Source organism: Mycteria americana, chromosome 3, assembly GCF_035582795.1.
Source record: "Mycteria americana isolate JAX WOST 10 ecotype Jacksonville Zoo and Gardens chromosome 3, USCA_MyAme_1.0, whole genome shotgun sequence".
Lineage (NCBI taxonomy): Eukaryota > Metazoa > Chordata > Aves > Ciconiiformes > Ciconiidae > Mycteria > Mycteria americana.
Window position 1 is genome coordinate 99,320,456 of NC_134367.1, and position 15,009 is coordinate 99,335,464.

The window sequence follows — 15,009 nt, forward strand, 5'->3', positions numbered from 1 at the left end:
GTGGGAATGGAGCTACGCTCTCGTTAATTCGGCCTACGTCCCAGGCACGGGCAGCGTAGAGGTTGCGGGAGAAGAGCACCTTCTGGCAGCAGCAGACAGCACAGATACTGAGGCGAAGGAAGCGAGCGTGCAGGGCTCTTGGGGCAGATGCTCCCCAGCGCAAGCAGCCTCAGCTGCAGCGGCTGGCCCAGGCGGCCCAGTCCACTGCAGAGGTTGCCCCACGTCTCAGTAGATGTGACCCAGGCTTTGCAGCCTGCTCTTCCCAAACCAAGTCCAACTGTCTCTGCTGGCACTTGCAAGTGGGTCCTCAGCTGTCCTCTTCTGCAGCTGTGAGAGGAAAGTCTTCCCCAACCTGATACAGAGTTTGCAGGGTCCCTTTGGGCTGCTCCTGTCCTTTTTGTAGCATAAAGTGGAAGGAGGAAGATTTCCATTTTTGTTACAAGGCAATGAAGTCATCCTTCTCTGGGAAAAATATTGCTAACCTACCTGCTGTCTGCTGCAGCCTGGTACAGTGCAGTAGCAAATCATTTGCCCTTAGGCAGTATCTTTGCAATCCCTGCAGGATGGCCGCCGTCCCTGCCAGCAGTGGCTTGCCAGAGAGGAGAGATGAAGCCTACACGTGCCATGGAAAGTTGTCCCACCTTCTGTAGGTGAGCCAGCCATGCAAGCCTAGCTACACCTCCACGAGGGTATGGGAGGCTGAGGGGGGAGCCCAGCAGTCTTGCTGCTCCAGTGGGCCTGTTTGCTGCTGTAATCCAATGTGCTGTGACAGCCCTTTGCTGGGCTAGCAAAGAAAATAAATACTTTTAAGAAACTTCTGCTGATCCAAGAGATGAAACTGAGAAGCTGATAATAGTGAGCGGTTATGAAAGGCATACGATGGTAATGCAGTACCTTGGCAGGCTCCTCTCAAAAGAAAACAGGACATTCCTGGCACACCAGGTAACACTTCGCTTTAGAGTTATTGCCACAAAAGGCTGATTAACTTCTAAAACACAAACAAATCCCCCATGTCCCATCGTGAGGACCAGACAGCAAAAAATTCAGGTGCCCTGTACATTTTAACAGGGGCTCCTCTAAGTATGAAGAGTGATATGTTTAATGGGGTCTGACCTTCAGCTTTGGGGTTTGCATTTGTTCATTGTACCTGAATTACTCTGTGTAGTTAATCTTGAATGAAGCTATAAATTCTGTGCTTGTGTTCATATAACCTAAACGTATAATTTGAGAAAAATATCATTGAATGTTGGGAGGCTTATAAAATGGACTCGTGCTTGAAAATGGAGTTTGTGAGGAAGTAATAACTGATTGGACTTAACAGTCTTGGATGATTTCAAAATCTAGATTTGAGCCTGTATATAAAAAACATTTGTCTTGGACTTATTTCAAGTAGATTTTTATTTCTTATGAATGGCATGATTTAAGAAGTTCTTTCCCAATCAGTAGACTTGAAATTAACCACAGTGGTCACATCTCAGGAATTTCGGAGTTCAACTGAAAGGTGTTTTCAACGGTAGTATTTTAAATTATCCATTTTGTGATCACCTCTTCTGAGCTCTGCTGCCATTATTAAAAATAGCACAGGCTGTGGAAGTTGTGTCATGGATAGAGCAGATCAATTCCCAAGGCTTTCAATGAACAGGAAATTGTGATGTTTTGTGGTTCGATCTTCTGAAAATAATTGCAATAAATAAACAAGTAAATAAACTTAGCGAGACTGAAAATTAATTATTATTTTTATTCCTACTAATATTTTCATTTGACTTCTCTACCAAAAAATCCAATCATTTACACAGCTCTAATTCTGATGATGCGAGATTTCTTTTGCAAAAGTATTTGCTTTTTATGGTATTTTATTTATTTATGTTAGTCAAAAAGTTAAAATACCTTGCCTGAAAGGGAAAATATTTGGATTGGAATTGAAGTCCTCTGCTACTCTGTAGGCATGAGAGTTGCCTCTGTGGGTAGGCTCTCCAGCCAGATAGCATTCAATGTGCTCTTTAGCCAGAGTTTTCCAAAGAGCCCCTCTGCAAAAGGGGAAACTACTGTACAAGAACCTGTCACATGAAGCTCCCCATGTATTAAGGAAGTGTATTTTCACAGTGTGTTGGAATTCGCTTGAATATTGAAATCGGTTCTGAAATATTTAGGATTTTTTCTAAAATAATAACTGTTTTGGAAAGGTAACATTTTTTTCTAACAAGCTGTAATGGAAAACTTCCAACATTTTGTTTGAATTATTTGCAGTTAAGTAGGAAAAGACAACATGGTGTTCTTAATAAACCCATAAAATATGTTGCTGGTAGAGATAGATATCTTAGGAGTAAAATGTAATAATTGGCATGCATAAAAATCTGTCTCAGCTAATCAAGTGTGGTTTCAAATGATACATTTTGCTTCCTTAATTTTTCCACTATGGGAAACAACTACTTTTTAATGTAAATGAGGATACACTTCATATTGCAAGCCTCCTCCTATTCAAGTGCGTTTGACTGCTATGTTTCTGAAAATAACCCCACTCAGTAGCAATTTCTGAGAGCAGGCTAAAGCTCCACAGTCCTTGCAGAGCACTTGCAACCAGGTCAGTACAAACTATGTCTACCTTTTGAGATTCATCTATTATAGCATTTATACATGACGACATCATTACGTCCGGTTTCTCTATAGTGTCTATAAAAAAAGTCTTGCTGACTCTGGAGGCGCTTGGCCTTTTGGAGCTTGCAGACTTCCAGGGCTTGGTTACCCTTCCTTAGTGGATGGGAGGGCTGGCGGACCTCACTGTGCTTTAGGGAGGTCACGTTCAGCCTTCAGTCTCACGGTGAGCTTCCTGGTCCAGCCCGTGTTGCGCAAATACGGGAGATGGGAACTCGGCACATCCTCTGACATATGCGTTTTGACGTTTGACGTTTGACATATGCTTCAGGCAGGCTGGGGGACGATGGGGAACCCACCGCCTCAGCCTGACAAGGCAGGAACTGTCACCCGGTGCAGGGCTGGGCCGGACAATACCTCTGCCTCTTTCTCCCCAACTCATCTATTTTATCTCTTTGTGCTCTTTCTGTGATCTCTTGGGAAAACAGGCAGAGGGAGGAAGGCCGATAAAGCACCCCTTTACAAAATCCCTGTATTTCATGCTGGTTTTATTGCATTCATGCTGCTGGGGACTTTGACATGAGGGACATGTCATTCTCTGTCTTTTTCTGCCCAGCAGGAGAGTACGAACAAACCATTGGAAAAAAAACTTTTGCAAAAAAATTTTATTGTTGGCCTAATTTTATGAAGGATTGTGTTGCTGTGGCATGCTTGCTTGTGCTCCCTCTGAGAAACAAGAAAGAAGTCAATATTTTGAGTGTTTTAGCTGGAAATGGAGCATAAGGTACTGCCTGTGACATGAAAATTGCCCCTGTCAGGACTCAGGGTACCCCTGTCTTTATCTAAATCAAGCAAGCATGGCAAACCCTGGAGAACCCTCGCTCTAGTTCCTTGTTTTGGGAGACACTCATGGCTGGTAGTTCTTTTGTAGAATGGGCAAACTGCTGCTTTCACTGCTGAAAGCTGAGCCCCTGAGTAGATCCAAGAGCAGCAGCCTACAAAGGGATTGCAGATAGGGTCACACTGGGGCTGCAGTTCTGGGCTTCATTTCTTTGAACTAATAATATGTAGTTGCCTCCTGAAGTCCAGCCTGGGCCCGGCTCCATCTTCCGTTTCTGATCCGCTGATTTAACTCACATAACCTTTTTGCTCCTCAGCAAATGCCTGCTGATGTTAATGAAAATCCTTCCCTTGGCTTAAAAGGACTTTGTGTCAGCTTCCTGAGGCACATGGACTAAAATGATTCCTGATGCCTCAGGAGAAAGCCTGTTGGAGGGAAAGATCTTCCAATCTCACCTGCCTAGCCTCGGCAACCTGTTTTTCTGTGGTACTGGAAAAAAAGGGCCTTTGGAGATGTCTTGTTGTCACTATTCGAAGTATTTCTGATATCTTGGAGACATCAGCTTCTTTATATCCCATGTGGATCCAAAAGAGAACTTCTGTCAATGGATGTATTATACATTGAGTTTTATTATGGGCTGCAGTTTGTTGAAAAATTAAGCCAACCCTGATAATGCAGAAGTTTTCACTGAGCAATCATGAAAAACCAAAGTTGTAGACAATTTCACAGTAAGTAAGCTTCCCTCAACAATTTATAATCAAGATGATAACATAATAGTATTTAAATAATACTGGCTGAGCTCTGACATATGTTTCCCTTCCTAAAATCTTAATCACCAATACTCCACAGAAAAAAAGAACTTGCATATTTTTGTGCTTTATCAACTAATTTGAAGTGAGTTTCTTAAGACTGTTTGTTGTTAATGGTTTATAAATGATCAGTAGCTGCCTCCTCATTCTCTGCAGAAAAATTTTAAACCGTTAAAAAAAAAAACCACCCAAAGGTGTGCGCCCAAAGCCTCATTTGTCCATGTGATTGATGGTGAAATAACCCAGAACGGCAAGTTTCACTCTAGATTTTTTGCTAAAGCAAGAAAAGTACAAAGACCAGGCTAATTTGCAGATCTGAGCACTTAAACCGCCTTAATGCTGTACAAATCTTATTTTACCCAAATCTCAACTGACACGCTTTTGATTTCTACCTGTAGGCTACTAACAGTTTCTTAGGGTAAGAACTAGCAAGTCAGTTCTGCTCTAGTCACTTCCAGAAAGCCAGAGGCATTTGTACCTGTGAACAGAGGGGAAAGACTGAACTAGAGTTAAAAATCTGGGAACGGAGGCAACTGCACAGAAAATGCATTTGTAAGTTCTGTTATGAGCTTCAGTCCAGTAATTACACAGGCCCATCGCTCCCTTGTAAAAATCTCAAAGGGCAAAGCTCCCAGTCTCTATCGCTCTCACTCCCACATCTCTTCTGCGTAAAGCAATAATCCTTTTACAGCACTGATTTTAGGAGACTGGCCTTGCTCCTCCTCTGCTTGCTGCCTGACTTATGCACGTGGGATCTCCATCTGCAAAAAACAGTGGGAAATTGCTTCTGTCAGGTCTTAGCTGCCCTCTTGGTTTGGGAAGTGGGTTCCCATCCACCCCTGTCTCACCCCAACAGTTGTTTCATTCAGGGATCACCCAGAGCCTCGGTGGTGTCTGAGAGGGGTTCACCTCCACCGCCTCTGAGCTCTGGAGCTCTGACCAGCGGGTGGTGGGGACGGTGGGACTCTGCACGGCACAGCTGGGGCCCCCTCCAAGCGCCCCTCTGTGCTGCCACCCATGGCCACTGGGTCTGCACCGGGGCTACCCCTTTCTGGAGAGGATCTCCAGGTGGGGTCAGGAGGGAAGTGGGGGAACACTAGGACCACATCATCTCCTTTGGCTCGGGGTTATGTTGTACAGCCTCAGATCTCCAGCTGCTCCTCAGCTTCCTTCCAGATTCAGGTCTCTGCCCCTTGTGCGCTGGCCCATACAGGGAGATGCTTTGGTGACAGCAGCCACCATGAACCAGCACAGCTCCTGAGCTGCAACCCAGCCACCCGCCTGACGGGCTGGTATTGCTTCTGCTGATCTAACCTACAGCAAGTTTTCATTCTATTTTAGCAGCAACAAAAAACACAGAAAACATCCCTCAAATTACCCATCCCTCGCCTATTAGCATGCCTGTGTCCTTGCAAAGTGCAAAGCCAAACCAAGGCTGCTGAAACTACTCGTTAGAGCTGTCTGTGCCACATCGCATGGCAGCTGCAGTATCTGCCGTGAAGTGACTGAGTGGCTTTTGGAGCTTGGTAATGGGATGCAGATACTTTGACCTATAGGTTATTTATTCAAGTAGTCTTGGTCAACGGTAACCAGAAGTTAGTGATTTACAGACATAGTTGTCCACTTAAAACGAATAGGCAGTCACAGCTCCGCTCCTGATAGTTCAGCTGTCTCATCTGAAAAGGACAATTGCTCGGGCAAGTGGTGCCCTTGTTGCCTCTCCCAGTAGAGCCTTAAGATACACTGGGGGGGGCCTTTATTTAGTTCTTTATTTATGTTTTTAAAAGGGCTGCAGGGAACGGAGTGGTGTTTTTTCAAATGAATGTAACAAATCGCATCCCAGGTTTCCACTGTCTGGCTTTAGGAACCATTTACTATTAGCGTTTTCACCAAGGAGTGTCCTCAAGCAGTCTGAGGCAAGTATGGCCGCTAAATGGGAGAGCCTTTGGCACTAGTGGATGGACTGCCTATCTGCCCTTCCAGGTCTGGCCCACAAAAAAGTTTCAGGAAGTGAAGCAGGGATGAGTCCTAAATCAGGAAGAAGGATTTTGTGGGCCTGGTACTGATGCGCTGCCAGTGTTTTGATGTCCCGTGTTGCAGGGAGAGAAGAGGATACAGGAGGAGGGGTGGGCTTGGGCTTGGTCTCAGCACAGGGACTGCGCCAGGCTCTTAGACTTACGCAGGCTTAATGCTGGGAGTCAGTCTTGCTGTAGAAACGGGTGGTTGGGTATGTGATTTAGCGTGACCTTAAGGGCAGCTCTTATACTAAATATGCCCCATGTCTTTGAGTACCTAAGTATTTTTGAAAATCTGAGCATTATTCATTTCCTCACTCAGTTTGCAATGCAAAGGATTGGTAGATGCTTGAGGACTATCAAAAATTGCCTGTGTTGAGGGGTCTATGGCTAGGCTGACTTCACTTAAATACAAGTCTTTCAGCCACAGATACAGTCTTTCGTGGTCAAGGCTGATCTAGACTGACAGAGCAATGCTGAGCTTTACCCTTCTGCAGATAAACAGAAACTGGCAGGCTTAAAGCTGTCAGTCCAGCTCTTTTAATCAATACGAAATTTATTCAGAAGTTTTAGAATGGGAAAAATAATCAAAGGAAGATAAACATTAACAATTTGATCCTAGGTGCTTAAGATATCATTCTCTTTTAATCAGTTACATGTGGGATACTGCGTTCAATTGTAAGACCCACTTCACCTGAAATATATCAGAATGCTAGCCAGAGCTCAGAAAATAGTGTTAAAATTAATCATGGGGAGGAGAGATAAGACATCTATGGACAGATAACTGTCTGCAAATAATAAAAAAGGGCACACTTCATGGACAGAGGAAAAGGATGTAATCTGTGAGAGGTAAAATTTAAAAAAAAGGATTTTAGTCTGAGCAGCAGAATATCAAAGCAAGGACTTCCAAGAACAAAAATGTGTAAAGAACAAACGAACTGAAACAAAACTGCAAATTTTAAGAGCTCTTTCTTCTTTCTATTCTCTCTTTATCGACCATCCAACACAGATTTATATCAACCATCCAACACAGTAATAACAATATCTGCTCCTCCCGAAAGTCAAAGGTGAAATATGGATGGATTTTCAAATTGCAAAATATGAAGCCTGTTAAAAAGACTAGTTGAGTGTGCCTTTATACAACCTGAATAGAATTTCACAGGCCCCTAATAAACTAACAGGAGCGTAGGTACAAATTTGGGACTTGGTAAATCTTGCACTGAAAAACCACACATCAGTATGTTTCAACAGCTGATGAATAAAAAACCTGGAAGAATCTGGAATCCAGGTGTTAGGAGCGAGCATACAGAGATGAGTGATTGGCTCCGTTGTGTTTAGCCATTTCGGGATCTCAGTCTATATTCACCAGAGATGGTCCGAAGGCTGAGATCACCAATCTAATTTCACTTGTCTAGGCATCAGTCTGGAAGGAAGTATGGTCCCTAATGTAAAGACCACTGCTTTATTTAGTAAGGCACGTAATCCTCTTGTGTAACATGAGCAATAATATCACATTACATACACTGTAACTAACAAATTACCAAGATTGATCTTGTAAATCCATAGAGAGAATGACAATTTACTACCCCACTGTAAAGCATTTGTATAATCCACGCTACAGTTCCTAGCACAGAAGTAGAAAAAAACATCATTAGGCAATTATTGCAAACATCATTTTCATTTCTGCAGAGGTTGTTCTTTTTTAACCTAGTTTTTCAGTCACAATTTAGCCAAAGACCACTAATAAATGCAGACAGCCTCTTAGAAAAACTGAAGTGTTAACTTGCTATACAGCTGCTAGGAAGAAAAAAACTTTGTGATTTCCAGTACATGATTTAATCTTTTTCTCATTCTTAACATCCATGTATTTTCAATGGACAATAATGCCTCACAGCCTAGAAAGAAGAGTGTTGAACAAAGCCAGCTATATTCTCCGTTCTATATTTAAAAGGGATGTGTTTCTGACTCATATGGTGGAAAGATGATTCAGGTTTTATATTTTTCCCTTTCGTAGGGTAGAAACCAATGTTAGTACAACAGTGTTTGGGAAGATATGCTCTAATAGTACGTTTGAATTCTCAGCTGGGCCCAAAATCAAGATCAAAACAGAACACACTGTGGGTAAGAGAAGAAACATTAGCAACCAAAATAAATCTTTTAGACAGAGATGTGTGCAAGTGTGTGCGCAGTTTCACAGCCCTTGGATTGCCACAACCCAACCCTTAACTGTGTCACCTACCAGCAGAGCACGCAACAAGGAAATGTGGGCTATTGAGTAAGAATCAACCCAGCGTGCCATGCCTCAGACTCTTCAATTCCCTCTTTCTTCTCCCTCGCATGGGCATCAAAGTGGGTCTCTGCACATTTGGAGCCAAAACATCCCAGAGCTGAGCACTGCAGAAACAGATTCATGTATTTGGACAGTGAAAGATATCCACAGGTTGTTAGAACCACGGGATGTCCTAGCTGGATTGTCCCACCTGTGCCGGACAGACCTATGCTGAGAGGTTTTTGCACATGCCCTGGTCCTTGCCAGCAGTTTTGTGGGTTGTCAGCCAGGGCAGGTGATAGGAACGACCATGCTCCCTACATTTCTGCGGGAGACAATAAGGGCAGGAGTGCCTTTTACTGTTGTTTCCCTCCCTCCCAGGAAGCATCAGGAAAGTGTTCCCCAGGGCTCGGTGTTCCCCAGGGCTCGGTGTTGGGGCCAGTTCTGTTTAACATCTTTATCAATGATCTGGACGAAGGAATCGAGTGCACTCTCAGTAAGTTTGCAGACGACACCAAGTTGTGTGGGAGTGTTGATCTGCTGGAGGGTAGGCAGGCTCTGCAGAGGGACCTGGACAGGCTGGATCGATGGGCTGGGGTGAATTGTATGAGGTTTAACAAGGCCAAGTGCAAGGTCCTGCACTTGGGCCACAGCAACCCCATGCAACGCTACAGGCTTGGGGAAGAGTGGCTGGAAAGCTGCCTGGCAGAGAAGGACCTGGGGGTGTTGGTTGACAGCCGCCTGAATATGAGCCAGCAGTGTGCCCAGGCGGCCAAGAAGGCCAATGGCATCCTGGCCTGTATCAAAAATAGCGTGGCCAGCAGGACTAGGGAAGTGATTGTGCCCCTGTACTCTGCACTGGTGAGGCCGCACCTCGAATACTGTGTTCAGTTTTGGGCCCCCCACTACAAGAGGGATATTGAGGTACTGGAGCGCGTACAGAGAAGGGCAACGAAGCTGGTGAAGGGTCTGGAGCAGAAGTCTTATGAGGAGCGGCTGAGGGAGCTGGGACTGTTTAGCCTGGAGAAAAGGAGGCTGAGGGGAGACCTCATCGCTCTCTACAACTACCTGAAAGGAGGTTGTAGAGAGGTGGGGGTCGGTCTCTTCTCCCAGGTAACAAGTGATAGGACAAGAGGAAATGGCCTCAAGTTGCGCCAGGGGAGGTTTAGACTGGATATTAGGAAATTTTTCTTCACCGAGAGGGTTATCAAGCATTGGAACAGACTGCCCAGGGAAGTGGTTGAGTCGCCATCCCTGGAGGTATTTAAAGGACGTTTGGATGAGGTACTTAGAGACATGGTGTAGTGGTGGTTTTTGGCAGTGTTAGGTTTATGGTTGGACTCGATGATCTTAAAGGTCTTTTCCAACCTATATGATTCTGTGATTCTGTGATTCTGTGATTCTGTGAATGGCCAAGAGGATAAGATACCACATCACTTCACACTCCTTGCTAATACGCTTTTATCAGCAGTCTCTAGTGTGCATTTGCCCTAGGTCTCGTTTGAACTGATCTAACGCTGCTTATAGGGCAGAACAGATCTTTGGGATAAAAACGTACAAATTTAGGCTAGTCTTTTCTTATGGAAAACAGTGACTTTGGTCTTGATTATTTCCCAGCAACACTTTTGCAGGTATACAGGTAAGGATAAACTCAGGTGCTATTCAGATGAATATAAAAATTGCCAATTTTTTTTTTACTTGTGATAGTAGACTAAAACAACTCTAGAGCAGTAATTTTGATCATGGTTAATTTTTAACTTTTTCCCTCATCGCTAGCTAAGGGACAGCTCCTCTGCACAGTTCAGTTACAGCCTTCGAACGGGCCTATATGGGACAAGAGCATATTTTAGAAGAATGAATGCTGGAGAAGAGAAATCCGGGTTTTGTTTCTGACCCTGCCCCTGAACTCAGGCCAATTAATTTACCTCTCTGTGCCTTGGTTCTTTCCCCATCTTTCTTTTAAAACTTATACTCTTTAGGATATGGGATTCTATCTTACTATGCATTAATATGACCCCTGGTGCAATAGTTTCTCACATCTAATAGTAATATGCAGGTAGGAGTAAATCCTGATGCTATTGCAGCCAAATTCCCAGTGGCATGAAGAGGCCACTTTCTTTGCCCCCCCAGATTTTTAGCTGCTGTAAACACCTCTCCTGTACCTACATCTCAGCGTGGAGGCAGCAAGTGGTTTCTGTTTTTCTTGCAAGACACAATATATTTTCTAATCCTGTACTCGCTCTTCTGGAATTACCGAAATGGGTAAAAGTTTACAAACCTCAAGTGGAACATGTTTAGTATGAAAAAAAAAAGAATAAATTGCTCTTACGAGAATCATGCAAAAGTTCAGACAGAGAGTGCTGCTTTGACAAGTCAGATCCCTGTGTGAATTTGCTGTCTAACACCATCCTAGCAACATTGTCACTCCTGTCACTGATAATATAACCAAGGACAAGATCTGGAGAGGTAAAGCGCACATTTACTAGGTCTTTAGGCTTAGCTAGTTTGTTGGCAGCTGTGAGATCCTGTTAAACTCTGAGATGCAAAATACAGTTGTTTTCAAAATTCGTTGCCAGTGGCGGTGACAGATGCTTTTTGGAATGACACCCAGTGAGCTGTGAAACTCATGTAGTCAAGTACTTGTCCACTTGTCCCTACTTCATGTGTTATGGGAATATGTTTACACTCACTCTGTCTCAAATTTTTTTCTTTTTTCAGCTGGATGAAGTGTTTTACAGATGCAGCATTGCACACGTTGCAGAAGGTGGTATGTTGAAGTTTGTGCCCACACGGTGGGCAGCTCTTCCTTCTTTTGTCTGAGGGATTCTTCTCCAAGGTTAACTCTTTGGGGGGCACGGTGGGTTTAAGTATTCAGTTTACTTTGTCAGACACTAGTGAGGTAAACCTTGTGGAGCTGACATCCCTGGCCTTGCTCTTCACACGGGTCAGAGTGACCATCTTAACCACACACGGGCTGAAGCTGAGGATGTAGTTACTTCACTGCAGTTGGGTGCGTCTTTCACATCCCCTGCTGACAGGGCACCCGCTTCTGGCTGAGGTCTACGCCCTAAGATGGCTTGCTGTGGCAAGGCTCACGTTTTTTATCCAGGCTAAGCAGCTGGTCTTAACTACCCCTAGGCTTTGTGTGAAGGCACGGGCGGCTGCGGGTGGTGTCTGCAGTGGATCAGCATCCCAATACTCCGTCTTCCTGATAGCTTTTTCCCTGAATGCTGGCAGAGAAGATGTTTTTCCTACCATGGTAATTCTTCCCATTTCTCTACTCTACTTTAACGATTATTATGATTATTGTGTTTGTTTGTCTTTTTCCTTATTGCATTAAAAGAAAACAGATTATTTTTCCTCTGACTGAAGAATTAGATCCTAAGGTGTCCTGTTACTGTAGACACATGCACGTCACACGTTTGCTTGTGCTCAGCATCATTTTATTATACTGTGTTTCCTCTAAAGGACTGAAAAAATCTTTGTAACTTTTCTTCTCTGGATTTTCTCGTCCTATATTGCTTCTCGCATTGCATTTAAAAAAACATTAAAGAACATTGTAGGGCAGAGGCAAGTGGAGTTAGAACAGGGTATGTCAGTACATGAAAAGGCGTTGCTCTACTTCAGTGTACTTTGAGTTACTGCAATGACTCTCCATAAGGGGCTTAGTTTTCTGTCGTGTGTCTTGAATAGGGATTGAACTCAGGAACTATAGTACCACAGGGAGTATCCAAATTTAGGATAACAGAGGCTGCTCCTCTTGTAAATCTGGGATAACTCCTACTCCAAATCCCTTTTGAGCTGAAAGAGATAAAAGATAGTCGAGGGAGCCTAGTGCAGCTTTGGACTTTTCTGTAGCCTTCCAGATCTGGGAAAATCATAGAATCTCATTTTACCTGCTTTCTCTCTTCATCTGTAAAATGGGAATGAGATTTCACTACCTCAGAGCTGCACCATAAGTTCATGTTAAAGTTTGTGAGAAGTTCAGATACTAGAAATAGAAAATTTGCAAATCCCTAAAATGGGCAGATGTTTGGGCCTAGGAATATTAGGAAAGAAATATATGTAGACTTTAAAAAGGAAAACTTCTGTACCTTTTCATTGTAGAGATGACTAACAAAAGGTTTGTTTAGACAGGGGTTTATTTGGAATGGTTCAGAAAAAATTATAATGGAGAGGTACTACAAAGTTGGGGAATTGACTAAATTGCCCTATTCCAGGGAAATTCTTTTGTGTTAATGATACACAGCCCAGTTATTCTCCAGCTGTCTTTCATCTCACACTTCCAGGCGACCATTTTGTTAGTTTGAAAACCTGAAATAGTCCACAAAGATGAAACCTCTGCAGGTGATGGTTCTCCTCAGAAGAGGCATTTGTTTTGATTCTTTGCTTGCATTTTGCAGCTCTCTTTTGTGGCATCTGTGATACAGTCTCCTTTTCAGCAGCCTTTCAAGTCAATGTTTAAACAGCTCTTGGGAACTTTTTATATTGAAGCACAAAAAAAAAACCCAAGGCAACTGTCGCTGCAGGATGTACTTGGGAGCTACCAAATGGGAGAGCTGAGCCCACCAGCCTCTCCCTGGGGCTGGACCCAAGGGAAGGAGGAGGATGGTGCTGGCGGATGGTTTTATGACGTGAGATGCGATGCTCCAGAATGACTCCAACATGTGGCGCGTTCCTTAACCTCCAGGGAAGATCCCTGCGGTAACTCGGCACTAACTTTCCCTCAAGCTTCATCCCCCGCATATATTTTAACAGAATTTGTTTCCCCCGTTGGCTCCCTTGCAACTAGATTTCAACTCAGAAACTAAACACGGGGATGGGTTGGTTCCCAGTTTTTTGTGGGTTTTTTTTTATTCCTCCCTGATATATGCACTTATGATAACACGACAGAAATGCAAGTCTGAGATTTCCTAGATTTTGAGACTATTTTGTGTGCCAATTCTCTTTGTGAACTGGAGAGAGAAAAATTCTCTGATTGACAAATGTAAAATCCAGGGACAAAGAATACCCTAATTCAGGCATGAAACGTCCCTCTTGGAGCGTGTTATGCTCTTATCTGCTTGGTACTTTGTGCCCAGTTGTGTGTGTCAATGAGTGTAGCGTCTGCTTTGTTACAGAGCTTTCCTAAACGCAAAATAGACTCGGATGTAGCAAAGGCGATATGTTACCTCCGCTTGGAGCATCTCCAGTGCCTTCCCTCCACCAGGCTGTGGGGCAGAGCGGGACGGGAGAGTTTGGAGGAGACCTCCCTGGTGAGGGTGACCGGCCCCTGTCCAGGCAGGACTGATGGTGTTCTTGCCGTGCTGCTTTCTCTGGGATGACCTGTGGTGCCGCAGTGCGGGGTGCAGGTGAGGAAGTTCCTGTGTCCCTCTCGTTGCTGAGGAATGTGTCCCACTCTTTGGCACTTCCGCTGGTGGAGAGAAGGGATGCTCAGATAAAGCTAAATAAAGACTTTAAAAGTCAACAGAAAAATCTAGGGTATTCCTCTTTACGGTAAACTTGGAAAAAGTGAAACCAGGTGTCTTTAGGGAAATGATCTAAAACAAAGGTGTGTGTTAATTGTTAATTGTGTTAATGAAAGGCAATGCTACTGAACATGGCATGATAATCTTGGCTAGCATAGGAAGACATTATGCGAAGTATTATGGCTGTATGAAATACCTTTATATCCATTAATAGCATCTGTTTCCATACTTGCTTAAGGCAGGGGGTGATCAAACTCACGTGTAAGGCACTGGCTGTCCGGGATGTGGGGAGGACCCCACCGCCTCCTCCCACCCCTGCACACACACACACACACACACACTGGTGGCCCGGGCACAGGACAGTGGCGTGAAGGAAGCGTTACGTTAGACAGAGCCACTCTCCTTGTAGCAAACGTCGCGTCGCCAGTAAGCTTTCTCTCTGTGGTGCTTTCTCCCCGTACGGTGCGGGCCCCGTAACAGCAGCGGTCTCTCTCTCTGACTACCGTCCATCCCTGGGTGCTGCCAAACATGCACATCTCCCTGCTCCGGGCTCTTCAGCCGGGTGGACTACATGAATGTGTCTGCAAGAAATTGTGGGTAGATATCTCAGACAGGGAAAAAAAGCACTTTAAATTGACAAATCAGTCCAAACCACTAAGGTTATAACTCCTTTTTTTCTTCTTCAGGCAGAACAGTAAAACAGACCTGTTATTGGCAGCTCATTAGTAGTGAGACAGAGGCAATATGTACCATGACATCAGAGTGCTGCTTGACCCACATCTATCATTTTGTTAGAGATCCTTATTCTTGGGCCTTTCCAAATGCCTATAAGACATGCAGAGTGTAGAACTCTGTGGCATAAATAAGATACAGATTTTCTACTTTTTGATGTGTTTAGCACATTTTTGTTACTTCCTTTAATACCGCAGACCTTACATTCTTCAAGCATTAGGAGAACAAAAGGCTAACATGAGCAAAAAAAGAAAAGTATTCAATAAAAAGTATCGTTCTGTTC